The sequence below is a fragment of the Sciurus vulgaris genome, assembly GCF_902686455.1.
Source record: "Sciurus vulgaris genome assembly, chromosome: 12".
NCBI lineage: Eukaryota > Metazoa > Chordata > Mammalia > Rodentia > Sciuridae > Sciurus > Sciurus vulgaris.
The window spans coordinates 101,276,915-101,293,429 of NC_136473.1; the positions used below are offsets into that span (position 1 = coordinate 101,276,915).

The 16,515-nt window shown below is 33.5% G+C and overlaps 1 protein-coding gene across 6 annotated transcripts in view; it reads left to right on the forward strand.

Moving 5' to 3' along the window:
- ACBD6 (acyl-CoA binding domain containing 6) overlaps positions 1-16,515 on the forward strand; it is a 150,011-nt gene that overhangs the window by 12,046 nt on the left and 121,450 nt on the right. The window lies entirely within an intron of this gene.

Sequence of the window (16,515 nt, forward strand, 5' to 3'; positions counted from 1 at the left end):
TTCTCTGGGATTTTCTTTTTTTTTTTTGAGAGTACCTTCTGTGCAAGTTCAAAATGCTTTTTGATAGGGATAAAAGACAAAGAGGACATGATTTCTCCCATTATGTAAAGTATAATGGAGAAGCTGAAATATAAAAAGATGTTTAATAGTACAGAGAAACAGTAATACAAATGCTAGGGGATTCAGTGGAATAAGAGATTACTTGAGCTTTGGGGACACTGGATATTCAGTTAAATATGCCCTATCTTTCTAGTATTCTTATTGTAAAAATACAAAAGAATTTAATAAAGGTGGGGTTGCTATTGTATTTTTAAATATTTTTTTAAATCATTAATGAGTATTAGGATAGAGGTTGCACTGTAATAAAAACAAATGCAAATGAATTTTTTTCAATGAAAATATTTAGGCCAAACATTTTAGTGTTGAATTAATTCAATAATTCTCATTGTTTTTATAATAATTAAAGTATTTCATGGGTATGTAGTTGTTACCAATAAATATGAAGATGTTTTGTTCCAGCAGTCATAGAGTCTTAAAAATCTCAGAGTTGCTAGGAACCTTGAGAGATCAGATATTGTGACATATTAAAGTGTATCTTAACTAAGAGTACAAAGGGGGAACCAGTTTAAGATATCTTTAATGATATCCTGCCTTTAAGAAGTTTTTAAAAATCTAATTTTTTTTTAAAGATAAGGTTTTATTTATTTATTTATTTATTTATTTATTTATTTATTTATTTATTTATTTATTTATTTATAAGTGTGCCGAGGATCAAACCCAGGGCCTCACACATGCCAGGCAAGCACTGTACCACTGAACCACAACCCTAGCCCCATAAAATAGCTAATGTTTTTGATATGCATGAGTATTCATTCTTAGAAATATTCCATTTTATTATAAAATTCCACAGACGCATATGTATTATAAATCCCCTTAAGGTTTCACATCTGAAATCCAGTGGTCATAATACATGACCCCTGAACTGAACTCAGACTGAACAAATGTGGCACAGTGAAAAAAAGTGAAATAACTCAAATATGAATGTTTTTAGGTAGAGTACTTATCAGGTCTAGTCAGTGTTCTGAGGACTTCCTGATTGATTTATAACTTGGCTCTTTCTGATGCTTGGCCTGTGAAAGTATTTGAGTGTTTAAATTCTGATAAATGACAGAAGATATGATTTCTTACCTTTATTATCTTAATTATTCAGTTAAATCCCATGAACTATGTCTCTTAACAAATGCTTGCAGATTTCACGTGGTCAGGTTGTTCTTGCTTATGGAAATCCAAAAGGTGTTAACCATCTAAATCTCACTTTTTGAACATATACTTAAGTAAACCACACAAAACCAAAGGTACATTCACGTTCTTTAATGAATTAATTAATCAAATAAAAATGAAATTTAAAAATGTTGTTTAACATATTAAATAATAAATTAAAAGAATATAAAATTCAGAAAATGTTTTAACATTGGAATCTAGATATAAAGAGGAATTTTGTGTTCTATAGCATTTTAATTTTTTAGTGAGCTGGTCCTCTTTGACCCACAGCTTTTTTTTCCCTTTTTCCCTTTAGACTAATAAGAAGAGATCTGACATTCAGTTCATTATCCTTCAGGTTAAAGAATAATTTTCATGGGTTGGGAGTCAGTAGTTGAACATGTACTTAGCTTGCCTAGGGCTTGGGATTCAGTTCCCAGAACCAAAAATAAAAAATAGAGAAGAGGACTGGAGTTGGGGCTCAGTGGTAGAGCACTTGCCTAGCATGTATGAGTCACTGGGTTTGATTCTCAGCACCACATATAAATAAATAAGATAAAGGTCCCTTGACAATTTAAAAAATATTTAAAAAAATAGGAAAGAATAATTTTCTTTTGACATTTGTTTTTAAAGAAACAATAAGAACAACATTCATATTCTGAATGTGCTGAGTTCTTTACATGTATTGTCCTTTGCAGTTGTCACACAAATGTTAAAAGTAGCAACTATTACTGTCTGGGTTTTAAAAATTTAGAAAATTCAGGCACCGAGAGGCTTAGTAACTTGCCTAAAATTAGCCTGTAACAAGTAATGGCACTGAAATTTTAATCTATGCTTACATGAGTGAGAGCTTTGTGTAAATTCATGCATATAAAAAATCCAAGTAGTTTTTCCTTTTGTGCAAGCTACATGGCACCCTTAAGTCTAAAATGCAAACCTTTGCCTATGTTTTCTGTGTGTTTTTTATCTTATCTCAGTGTGTAATATAATCAGGGAACTCTTTTGCCTTTCTTTGTTTTTGGTATTGTAGGGTACGTTTTAATTTTTATATAATTTCTTTAAAAATTTCATTGATACAAAGAATTTCTGTATGACCTTTACCTATATTCATCAGTTACATTTCCCTTACTATTCTTGCTACATTCGTATAAATAATATTTTTTAAACTATTCAAGATAAATTGGAGATATCATGTTCCTAATTTACCACTAATATTTCAGTATTTCCTAAGCACAAATACCTTCTCTTAATTGTCAAAATCAGGAATTTTAACCTTGATTCAGCATTATTGTGGAATTTATAGTCCATATTCAAATTTACCATTTACCTTAATAATGTCCTTCATAGTTATTTTTTAAAATTCTGGTCCATGGTCTAAGTCAGGATCATGCGTGTTGCATTTAGTTGTCATGTCTCCTGAGTCTGCTCTAGTCTGGAATATTTGTCCTACTTTCCTTTTCCTTCTTGCCTGTGATATTTTTGAACAACATAAGCCAGTTTTGGAGAACGTGTCTCATTTTGGGTTTGCCTGGTATTTCCCTATAATTAGATCCAGATTATACATTTTTAGGAAGAATACCAAAACATTGTATCCTCAGTATCAGGAAGTACATACCTGTTTATCCCAGTATTGGTGATGTTAACTTTGATCACTTGGTTAATAGTGGTATCTCCAGGATGTCTCTACTGAGAAGTTCGTGAGTAATTGATGAGTAATTTGTGGGGAGACACTTTGAGACTATGTAAATATCCTTTTTCTAACAAGATTTCACCTATTAGTTCACCTAATATTCATGAATGTTTTTCAAACTCCAGTGTTTCTACTGCATTTATTATTTATCATTCAACTGCAGGAGTGACTTTCCCTTTTCCCTCATTCATTGTCAAGAACTGTGAAAGTCTGAAATTTTACTCTGTTTACACGCCAAATTAGCCTGTTACTGTTTCTTAAATGCTGCAGAAGGCACGTGACTCCTGGGTCAGAGCCAAAGGTTTATTATTCATGACATGGCAAACTGCGTGAGCTTCCTTTGTTTTGCATTGATTTCTCATGTCCCCCAAGTCCTGCAGGGACTATGCAGGTAGGCCTAGTTGGATTCCTGCATATGCCACAGGTTATGCTATAGGGAAGGAGCACTGAGTTTTTGGGATTCATCACTTTATAGCTGGTGGAAGTAAGCCTGCTCTTTGTCAGGGTGGGAAAGAAATTACCTCATCCCTGAAGGTGGCATGCTGCACACACAATCCTGAGCAGTGGCCCAGGTGGCCAGTGGTAAGGGCCTTGTCTACTGAACAAGAATGTGTAGGACAGACAGAACCCCATGGTAGATTGCCTTATACAACATTCATATATATCAAGTATAAAATCATGGATTTCTATTTTATTCAATGGGGTATAATCCACTAAAATAATTTATTTGACCACTAGGAGCCCTGTGAGATGGTTTTTTTCATCCTTTTGATCAATGTTGACATTCTTAGAGCATTTTCTTGCTTTCTGACTCAAAACGTTCCAAGCTATATTAGTTTCCTGCCACTACTGTAACAAAGTACCACAAACTCATACTTTATTGCTTAAAACAACAGAAATGTATTCTCTCACAGATCTGGAAGGTAGAAGTCTGTTAATGGAAGGTGTTAGCAGAACCGTGATCCTTTGAAGGTTATAAAGAATGCTTGTCTCTTCCAGCTTCTGGTGGCCCCTCATTCCTTGGCTTATAATGGTTTAGCTCCAGTCTCTGCCTCTGTCTTCAAATGGTCTTCTTCCCCATGTCTGTGTGTCCAAATCTCCCTCTCCTTTCTTTTGTAAAGATACCAGTCACTGGATTTGGTGCCCTCCCTAATGAAGTATGACCATATTCTATTTCTCCAGAGACTGTATTTCTTATTCACAGGTATCTAGGGTTAAGACTTGGACACATGTCTTTGGAGGACCCAGTTCAACCCACTACACTGGCTCATCCAATGTTTTCTGTGTCCTAGCACTGGACTCATCAAACTTCCCTCTTGCTTTTTTAGTAGAGAACCGTATTTAGAAACAGAGGTCTGAATGTTGGGTAGGCTTATTGCTATTGGAATGTCATTGCTTCTAGGCCCTTTAAGCAGACAGACCTCAATAATGTATATACTCAAATGTTTGTGTGTATATATATGTGTGTGTATACACATAGATGCTCATCACAGACATGTAAAGACACATAACTTAGAAACTGTTGCATATATATCCTATATAAACATTTATATATTAATCTTACATATTACAAACTACATATTCATATTGATACCTTTAATTCCAGCCCAACACTATTAGGTATATTCTTGTTTTCTTTCCATATTTGTGACTCATTTCTCTAATAGAAACCTGACTTCCAGTATCCTCAATATATTAACTTATTTGCTCCAGCCTAGAAAAGAAAGTAGTTTCAGAATTGCTGACCTATCTATACCACTGTGAAAATCAAATTTACTAACTGAAGTTTTCTGTTTACAGGAGTTTCTTTTAGGGCAAAATTTATATACACTGAAATGCACAAATCTTAAATGTATAATTTGATGAGTGTTGATGAATAAGCAAGGCAGTTTTGTAAAAACCTTGGTGAAATTGGAAAATAATTGCATCCCAGTCACCTTGTTTTTACTGCTACTTAATTGACTCATTGGTCATTTGGGAGATTAAGATTCTTTTTAATATGAATGCCCTGAACCATCCAGTAACCCTGTTCTGAAGTGGCTGCCTTGCCAGTAAATAAATAGTATTGACATGCACAATAGGACCCCTAAGCTGGAAATCCTGTAGTAAGTTTAATGTATTTTCTACTTTTGACCAAAAGATCTGTTGTTGTAGCCTGATAAATCTAGTAATAGTTATGGAAGAGGATGTTTTCCAAATTGAAGAACCAGGTGTTTTCCCATAATTCCTAGATAATACCTGATATTTTTCGTGGGCTTTTTTGAGGAGATTGTTGTTCCTAAGTGCATGGCTTCTGCTTTTTTATGGTTGTTGTTTACTTGTTTGTTATGGTTTTTTGGTGGTGGCAGTTCTAGAGCTCAAACCCAGGGCCTTGTTCATGTTAAGCAAACACTGCCACTGAGCTGCACCCACAACCTGGTACTGTTTCTTTTGAGTGCTGATAGCAGAGTGATTAGAAAATTCGATCTCTCCAGATCTCACTAATATTGTGTATTTTGGATATGTAATTAAGATTTATCTAATCTGTAAAAGATAACTATTTCATGTTGAGCCAAATATAAAATGAGATATTTTGTTCTACTTTATAAGAGCTTAATTGACTTTATTTTGCAGTTCTAGAATTAGCAGCACTTATTCCATAAAATAGATTGTTTCTTTTTCTTAAAAGATTTTAATTGGCTTCATTTTGGATTCAAAAATTGGGCAACATTTCATTCCATAAAACAGAGTAAGTGTCCCCTCTTTTTACTAACACCTGTTAAAGTGTCATTGATTAGTCATTCATTCTACACATTCATTTTATACTTATTGTTAGTTGCAACTCTAGAGTCTGGGAATAGAGGAGTTGGTAAACATAGCAGAACAAACCCTGCTCTTAGGTAGTTTACAGTCTGGCAAGAGTAAGTAATAAGAAAAATAAGTAAATATTGTATACTTATTTGTAAACATCATAATGTATTAGAAGGTGATTAATGCTGTGGAAAGAATGGGAGAAGGATAAGGGTTTATGAGGGAGAGTTACAATTTTAAATATGATTATCAAGGAAGGCTCACTGAAACAGTGACAAAAAAGTATAAGAACTTTCTGTGGATTGTAGAGGGAGCGAGCAGGATGAGTCCCGATGGCAGGATCATAGCTGGTGTGCTGTAGAAACTTCCAAGGCTGAATGTGGATGGGAATGAAGGGCAGAGAAATAGAACATAAGGTGGGGTTGGGCATGTGGTATAGTTTATTGCAAGGATTATAGCCTTCACGCCGAAGGAGAAGGGAAATAAATTCTCATTGTAAGCTTTATGAAAAGGTATAAGTATTCCTCACATTGTCCAATAAATAATATTATAGTGACGTTAATACAGACATATGGAAATAAGCACTGGGAATGAGTATAAAATGAAACCTCATAAAGTACCTTGACTTACACACTCACTCATACATTCAGTTCTGTGCCTTGGAAGCATCTTTCTCTGCCTCTGTAACAGTCAACTATAAATTGTTTCTTTTCCAAAAGCGTTCTCTGTAAATTCAATAGTTGATAGGAAGAAAGTTAATCAGGACAGGTCCTGTTCATTTCTCTGCCCTCACCTCCATTCTTCACACCTGTAGTAAAACCTGTTGTGACCACTAGAGGGAGCACAGAAATTGTAAATAAGATGGCTTTATTCTCTGGAGGTTCTAGGGCTTTCTGTGTTTCACAGAAATAGTACCTTAGTTCTCACTGACTATTCTCTTGCTTTTTCCTTTTAATTTTTTGACTCTTTAAATCATGAAATTTTTTATGTTTACTCAGAATCTCATTGGTAACTTCATTTCTTTTTATCTCATTGGTCTGATGATCCTAGATAAGCATCCGTTGTATTTTGTGTAAGTATTGTTCAGAAAAATAAATAGCATAAGTGGGAGAGATGACTTTCTACTCTTTTTTGTTCTGATACTCAAATAAGTGGTTATCTTGCTGTCTAGTAGCCACCTATCCTTTTGCAAACCATCTTAGTTTTTGTAGCATCTTCTGCCTTTTTCCTACAAAAATTCATTTGAAGTCCGAGCAAATAAATTCATATGTAAGGTTTTACCCATAAAGATAATCATCATTTTCAGAATTTATAAGGAATATGATTATTTTTGCCAAAATTAGTTTTTTTTTTTGTCATCCATAACAATTTTTGTTGATTATCAGGTATTATTAGTATTAAGTTGGATTTCTTTTTTCTAGTTGCCTAATGCTAGAGAGTAATTCTTCAGTTATATTTTCTCAGATATTAGAACTTTCATCTGACAAAGAACTTCAGTCTGGGTGTGGTGGCTCACACCTGTAATCCCAGTGATTTGGGAGACTGAGGCAGGAGGATCAAAAGATTGAGGCCAGTCTCAAAGATTTAGCAAGACCCTGAGCAATGTAGGAAGACTCTGTCTCAAAATTTAAAAAAAAAAAATTTTAAAGATGGGTTAGGGATGTTGCTCAGTGGTAAATCACCCCTGGATTTAATCCCCAATACCAAAAAATCAGAAAGAATTTCATCTGTTATTCTTGATAGTATGACATCCAGGCTATTGGCTCCTCAGAACCAAGGCCCATGCTGAATTCATCTTGTATTCCCACCATGCCACCTGTAAGGTTTAGCATAGGGCATGCCTTAAAAGTTAAAATTCTGAACTCATCTGGCAATGTGTTGTGTGGTTCAGAGGGAGGGTTAAAGAAGAGTTTGAATCTGTATAGCCAGAAGTGTAGTTTGCTAGACTACCTTAGTACCTGAGTGTACTGTACTTCTGCTTATTTTTGCTTTATATAACTTTCCCAATTATAGTTCCCAGTTAATACAAAAATGGATTAAGAACTTATGTAAATTGAATTCTGAATTTAGTAGCTTTAGTCCTTTTTTGTTATTTTTTAATATTCCTTAGTCGTAAATGGACACAACATCTTCATTTTTATGGAGTGCCGAGGATTGAACTCAGTGCCTTTTACATGGGAGGAAATGCTCTTCCACTGAACTCCAGCCCCAACCCCTTTTAGTTCTTTTTTGATAGGGGTTGTGTCCATGTTTTCTCAGACACGTTCTGTCTAAATCAGTTGAGTTAGGTTAACTTTGTTAAATACTATAATCTTTATGTAGGAACATGAAAGTTAGTGTCATATTTAACTGAAAATTGAGCTTTGTGTGAGCCAAAAGGGGAGGAGACTCCCCTTGAGGTTGAAGAATATTTGAAAGAGATGTTTCTCTAGTATAGCCCTGGCTTAGAAGAGAATTTTATAGAGCAGCAGAATTTTGTTTTGTAACAAGGTAGGAAAATCCAAAATTCCTTTACTGGCTTATACTGGATTTAGTCATTTGATTCCGTGTCATTTAAAACAATATCGTATAGAGGGCAGTGTTTCACAGTTTAAAATTACTGATTGTCCTGTGAAAATAAATGCATTTTATATTGCTTTATTTTGTGTTTCCTTCATAGACACACCGTGAAAATAAATGTAAAATAAGAAATAAAGGTTATAAACTGTACTTAATAGATAAAAATAAAACATTTTAATGAAAGGTTAAGATAATTTTAAAGAATACCTTATTGTCTTTCATTAAAAAATACTGTAGACTTGGAATAATAGATGAGAACTAAAAAATGAGAATGATTTTTTTCCTATTCAATTCATGTAAGTTAAGAAAAATAACAAATTTCACTTGGTAATCGAAGTTTTTTTGAGGGAGGGTACCAGAGATTAAACTCAAATAGGTTTAACCACTGAGACACATCCCTAGCCCTTTTTATTGTTATTTTATTTTTTTTAACTTTGAGGCAGGGTCTCACTAAGTTACTTAGGCCCTCACTATTTGCTGAGGCTGGCTTTAAACTTGCAATCCTGCTGCCTAAGCCTCCTGAGTTGCTGGGATTACAGGCATGCACCACTGCCCCCAGCTGGGAATCTTAACTTTATTAGAAAGTTTGGGGAAAACTGATATCCTGTGTAACTCAAATTTTTCATTTTTGCAAAAGAATTTTTAAGACTTCCTTATTTGTGCCATAGAATAGGCACACACACGCACACACATATATATGCATATATATATATATATATATTCTAAGTAAAACAATTATACGTTTGAGTAGACCAGTTGAATTATGATGTTAAAACCATAGCCAGAAGTAATAATCTAAGAATAATTCCTCTTCTGATTGTTTTAGTACACCATTTTATTTATTTGAATAAAAGGCAATAGTTTATTAATTAGGAATTAGAACTGCATTTTATCTACTTCTCAAATTGTGAAGATTTTTCTTCTCTACTAAACTACCATTTGTCCTGATAGCATACTTCATTACAACATGTTATTAGGAAGACAAATGAATATATTTGGGGTCAAATTTATTAGCCTTCATATACAGGTAATTTCTGATACAGAAACCATGGTATATTAGTAAAAACATAAAATGGTCTATCCTGACTCCTTATAAAGAGTTACACAGTGGGGGCTGGGGAGATAGCTCAGTCGGTAGAGTGCTTGCCTTGTAAGCACAAGGCCCTGGGTTCGATCCCCAGCACCCAAAAAAAAAAAAAAAAAAAAGAGTTACACAGTATTTAGGAACAGTAGAATTCTTGATATTCTGTGTACATTTGTCAATTTAATATAGTAGTCCCTAGTTGTAGTTAAAAATGCATAAAGTTCTGCTTATCTTCAGAAGGGAGCTGGCAAATAGATACTTGTCTGAGATATTCCTTGGGTATTTTCCCTATCCTTCTAGTGCATTTGCTTGTCTTGAGTCTGAGTTTTCCCTTTCATTTGCCCTCAGCCCTCTTGTCATATTTGCCATTTGAGGAGAGGAAGTAGTGTGTTGGCCTATGTGTATGTGTACACAAAAATGCACCAGTGACAACTTCATTCTTTATTTTTTAAAAAATTAGTAGAATAGCTCAAATAAAACTCATAAAAGCTTTTAAAGGCCTCACATTATATCTTTCAGTAACACCCTAATTTTGTTTCAGAGATTTACAGTTTTTACTTGGGAAAAACTTCTAGTGTTTTCATCAATATTGGTGGGATGAAGTTGCATTGGAGCCAGATTTTGACTTCAGTATGTGATAGTTGTTTGATATTTATTCTAGCCATAATAAATACCTAACTACCAAAACAAAATAAGTGGTGTTATCTTCCAGTTTTTCCTTAGCTTGAATATTTAGTATGTTTGAAAAAAAGTTTTCATAACTCTCAATGATCTATAATTTCGATTGATGATGTAGAAGTGAAATTAACTTAGATATTAACTTACTCTCTTTAACATAGTTAAGTTTCATCATAACATTTTTATGTCATATAGTAGTTAAAACACTAGGTCTTTCTAAACATAAAGGTTGAAATCTGATGATTTGGATTTCAAATCCAGTGAAGGAAGATAATTTATTATTCCTCATTTATTTCTTTAAAAATGCATTGCTACACAAATCAGTGAAATTATATTACAAACTAATGAATGAATCATTTCCATTCTAATGTATTCTGTACCTGAATAGCATAGATCTTTTATACTGAATTCATATATATATGTGTATATCTGTGTATAAAATTCAGAGTCTAAGATTATCAGTTAATCCTTCTAATAATCCTGTGGGGTAAATATTATTACTTCTTTCTCACAGATGAGGAAACTAAGCCTCAGGGAGGTTAAGTAATTTAACTGAGAAGTTGAGTAATCAGCCTATAACTACAAATTATAAAAACAAGACTTCATACCTGGGCTTGCTTTTGATAAGCTAGTTTATTTTTCCCACACCATATTGTTCAACACATTTTAGTTTTTTGTGTTTTGGTTTTGTTTTTGGTTTTTGTTTTAGCTTTTAGGACATATAATATGCTTTATATTCTATTTCCTTAAATATCATGAGATACTTGGCCCAATTTTAATTAGAGCCTGATGCCCTTTTCTAGGACTTCCTTCCTACCTTTTAAAAGCAAGTATAGGTTTCAGTTATATTTTAAGCTCAGGTGATATACCTCTCATTTCGTAACTTTTTGAAAAGAAATATACTGTGGATCTGTTTCAAGATGGTCTTTAGTTGTGAACTCTATCTCGAGAACATAGTATTATTCTTGCATTTCTCACTGTAAATATTAATTTCATTAATTGGAAATTTAAACAATAGAAAAGTGGTCTTTCTGTTTTATTTTTTATTTTGAAATCGAACTATATTTTCAGTAAAAGCTTATAATCTTTGAAAATATTTAGAAGTATTACTTTTATATTTAGATTTACTCTGAGGAAAAAGCTCAACATGGAATGAATATTACCATTTCATAATTTTAACCTTATTAAGTATAGAATGACTGTGGGTGTGTGTATGTATATAACATGTATAAATGAATACTGATATGGATGTTCCTTGTTTTGTTTTTTTGATACTGAGGCTTGAACTCAGGGGCACTCCAGCATGGAGCTACATCCTCAGTTCTTTTTATTTATTGAGTTAGGGCCTCACTAAGTTGTTTAGAGCCTTGCTGAGTTGCTGAGCCTGGCTTTGAGCTTAAGATCCACCTGTCTTAACCTTTTGAGTCACTGGGATTACACACGAGTGCCACCCTGCCTGGCTTTGCTTAACTTTTTAATGTCAGTAAAATGATTTAAGAGATATTTTAATCAGGGCTGGAGTGTGGTTCAGTAGTAGAGTGCTTACCTAGCTTGCTTGAGTTCCTGTGTTTGATCCCCAAGCCACCCATACTCCCTGACACACACACACACACACACACACACACACACACACACAAATTTAAGTGGAATTCAGAACTCGTATTTTGGTGGTGGTGGTGGGTGCTTGTATTAATTTCCCTCATACTACTGCTGACACCTAGCATTCAATATCAATAACAATAGCACAGGATCTTTGATGGTGTTACCAGGAAATTAGATCTAAAATTAAGAGTTAATTAATATCTAAAATACAATGTAGTTGTGTTTATATGTTATTTACATTGCATTCTAAATACTTTTATCTGTTGCTTAAATTTTTGTAATACTTTGAGGATTTAGTATACCTCCCTTTTAATTTTTTTTAAGAAAACTCTTTATATTTGAGGATATTAAAATTTCATATTATAAATGTAGATGGATAGATTTTCAGATTGGTTTCGTTTCATGTGTCTACCCACTGCCAAATTTGGTTCATGTTCAGAATTTTATATAGTGAGAGACTGAATGTTTTAAATGCCTGATATTTGTACAGTACCTGATTAAATCATTTTATCACTATTTTAATCTTTGTGCTCTTTCTTCATATTAATTTTTTATAGTCCATGGAACATTTTTCTTATATATGTTTTATTGTATTGAATTGTTCTATATTCTTGTTTATTGCTCTTATACTCTACTAGATTTCTTTACTTCCCAGTAATATAGTTTGTGTTGTATAATTGAGGGTGACTATGTTAATTCATCCTTTGAGAATCAATTCGGTTAAGATTTATTGAGCGTCTCCAGACTGCATTACTTAGCATAAACTAATGCTGTAATCCTGTTGAAATTTTATAATAATAATGATTAATTATATGTCATCTTCTGAAAATTTTAAAATATTAATGTACTTAGGAATGTGATTTTCTCAGTAAACTCAAGGTACCAAATTGGTCAGCTTTTAGCTCCCTCTTCTAGCATTTCTGCTAATCAATATAAAGTCATGCAGTCATCCAGTTCAATTTGTCATTGGCCTATAACTTTGAAAAACTGAATTAGAAGATGTTATGACTAAAAAAAAAAAAAAGAAAACCAGCTGTTGATGAGATCCACCCGTACATACACCCCTCTACCTTTGTAGTATCTTCCATGTAAATTTAAATAGGAGACATTTCTCTGTTGGCAGCTAATTTCCTTTAACTTTATCATCAAAAGTTTCCAAGGATGCTTGATATGGGGTGCTTTAGCTGAGTCTGTCCTGATTCCGGTTGCTGTTGTCTTCTGATCCTGAGTCATCCTTGTCTGTCAGTAGGGTGTGCACCATTTTCCCATAGTCTAGCTTTTTTGCTGGGTATCACTTAAGCATCTAGATCAACTTCGAGTAGTGAAGTAATGGAAGAATTAACATTTGATACCCAAATGCCCCAGCAGAACATGGATTAAGTTAAAGGAAGGATTTGATACTGTGGTGGGGCTGGCCAGGGTAGAGAGAACAAAGGTATTTTGGAAACTTTCAGGTCAGGACTTTGCTCTGTATGTATCTCTGTTTCTAAAATTGCAGCATGTCAGAAATAATATTAAATGTATATCTTAGTAATTAGAGATGTAAACATTTTTCTGTGTTTACAGAGGCATGGGCATGTGTGTGTGAAAGATAAGTTTTTGAAGAAATACATCTGCTGATACAGAAAATATGCACCTTGAATAATTATCTGTGTCAGCCACTCTTGGTTTTTGTTTGGTCATTTTTATATTTTATTTATTTATTTATTTTTGCGGTGCTGGGGATCGAACCCAGGGCCTTGTGCATGCAAGGCAAGCACTCTACCAACTGAGCTATCTCCCCAGCCCCGTCATTTTTATGTTTAAATAAAATCTGCTGTTTTTTATTCATTACCTTGTGCTTCTTGGAAAAAGGTAAAGTGTTAATCATCTCCTTTCTTTGAAGTTGACAAATTTTCAGTTATTTCTGTCATTTAGGAACAAGAAACTATCAATTGCAAAGTGAAGAGAACAACAAATACTTAAGTTGCAAATTTCTATTTAAGTTATACTCACAGCTTAATGCAAAAAGTTCTAAAATTTTAGAAAATTTAGACAACTATTCAAATACCATTTCTAAGAAATGGATATATCTCCACAAAAGAGAGCAGTTAAGTATTTTTACCCATCTTCACATAGTGGCATTTGATTTTAAATGCCATTTTAATCATGTTCTTTAATGATCTATTCAACCTAACTTTATAAATTCTTTAAAAATACTTTATAGTGAGCACAAGCAAGATGACCTCTTAATACCTGATGTGATAAGATATGGATATTGTACTTATTTGTATGAAAACAGTAAAAACTGGTTTTTCTTCTTTGTGGGCCTTTAAAAAAAAAATCTGTATACTGAGTTTCTTGTCAGCTGTTTCAGAATCCTGGGAAGCTGGAGCTCTTCTAGGTATTTGAAGTGCTGTAATATATACCTAGATTGAGTATGCTGCTTTACAGATCGCTCTCATTTCATGTAGAGTCCTGTATTTAAATAACTCATATCATTGTTATTCTGTGTAGTGCTTTTGCAGTCAAACATCTGAAAGGTGATTGACTTTTTTCCCATAGTGCTATAATTTATAAGAAAACATAATTGAAAAGACTAGACCAAGATGATTTTGGTACATGGTTGTAATCTTAATATCAGTGTAGAGAGTGAAGACTAAATCTGCTCAGAATAGACTGGTCAACTAAATGATCAACTGGGATTTCATGCACTAACTTCATTGTTTAATTTGTAGGATTTTGGTCTTGGTTTTGGTTTTCTTTTTTCCTCATTTAATTTGCAGGTGTTGAGTGTCTTTGATTTTATGTCTGTTGAGAAATTTATGATTGGGTGCTTTATTTATGACATTGTAGTCTCAGCGTAGGCAATTGATTGAAATACAATATAAGGAAATTTAGTATGCATTTTTTAAAAGCTTAAATTGGGAAAATGAACCAACTGTGTTAATGTGGATTTGTTTAGAGTAAGATAAGATAGGAATGATAGGTTAATTTCTTTTTATTTGTTAGCTTTTATTGTTAAAATGTTACTTACAGTATTTGATGTGTTTAGTAGTGTTTTCTCATGTTTTAAAGTTGTGAAGGAAGACTCGAACTCATTAAAATTAGTTGCTTAGAAAATAGTTTGTAGAGTTCAATGAAAATATAAAATATTATATCAAGTACAATACTTAAAGAGGCAAAAATTGTATTAGTATGCTACTAATAGTAAATGGGATGTAGTGTTAGTGTTATTGGGTATATTATTTAGACTTTTGAATAAGTAACTAAGTTGAAATTATAGGGGAATTATTCAGAGAGAAAAGTTAATATGTTTCCTTTGTGTGGCTTGACTCTTATGAGACTGAATTAAGTCTAAGTTATATTCCTTTAAAGTAAAAATAGTGTTTTTCTCTGCATTGAATGTGTCAGCTACATGAATTTAGATTTTATTAACCTACTTGAAAATAAATACATTAATCTTTTAAAAAATACTACAGGCTTAGATTTAAAACACACTATAAGAATACTATCTTGTTTTAAGGTATGCTCTAGAGTGTCCCACTTCTTTGGAGGTGCAGTTTTATTTATTCCACAGTGCGAACAGAGTACGACTTCCAGGTAGTTGATACAGTCTTCCTTCTTCCTTCCTTTTATTTATTTATTTATTTATTTGTGCTGGGGATTGAACCCAGAGTGCTCTCCCACTGAGCTACATCCCCAGCCACCTTTAAATTTTATTCATTTATTTGTTTTTGATGGGATCTGGCTAAGTTGCCCAGTCTGGACTTGAACTTGGATCTTCCTGCCTCATCCTCCTGAGTTGCTGGGATTACAGATGTGGGCTACAACACCTGGCCACAATTATATTTTGAGACCAAAAATATTACTAATAGTATAGCTTTATAGTCAAGTCTTATGTGTTTGTTGGTTTTTAGAGAATGGCAGATGAAAAGGGGGAGAGTCAACCGATGGGTTGAGCATAGGGTACAGTGTAGAAACCAAATCAAAAAAACAGTCGGGGTAATTCTTGAAAGGACCAAAAAAAAAAAAAAAAAAAAAAAAACAAAGGAAAAAGAAAGATGTTATCCTAAATTTGGTCTGAATTTCTCAGTGCCTGCCGCATGTGGGAAGTATTTATATTGTTAAAGATGGATGGTTAACCATATAGAGAAATTTGAATTGGACACACTAGCAGTGCAACTTGGTGGTGGCTTATGGAGAGAAGTGATGACAAGCAGATATGTCATTTTTCTTTTGATAATGAAGCATTCTGGTCAAGGACATATAGAAAACTGGATAGAACTGCAGATATTTTCTTTTATGTCAGAGTTTCCCTGACCATAGAAAATGTGAATCTGGAAACTGAGGGTAAGGTGTCGTCATGTTTTTGCTGTGTCCTCGTCTGTTGGGTCTGTGGACAGAATAACCTTCAAATATTTCGGGCTGCTGGGTTAGTGGTGACACCTGTAATCCCAGCTACTCCAAAAGCTAAGGCAAGAGGATCACAATTTTGAGACCAGCCTGGCAATTTAGCAAGACTCCGTCTCAAAAATAAACAGGGTTGGGAGTGTAGCTTAGTCGTAGTGCACACCAGGGTTTAATCCCCAGTACCCCCCAAAAGATTTTATGGTGCTATATTTAAACTGATAACCTTAATATCTGATTTACAGGTAATCTGAAGAAAATTAGGCAGAGCTGAGAATAGCTGAATATTGTAATTCAATTACACACTTTTAATGGAAGAGTGAAAAATTATATCTGCAATTTATAAGAATAAGCCATCCCCAGAAGAAATAACAAATGCCAGTAAATAGGAAATAATGTTCAGTCTCATTAAAAATCAAGAAATGTAAGATCAAAGTGTAGATTACTTCTCACCCGAAAGATT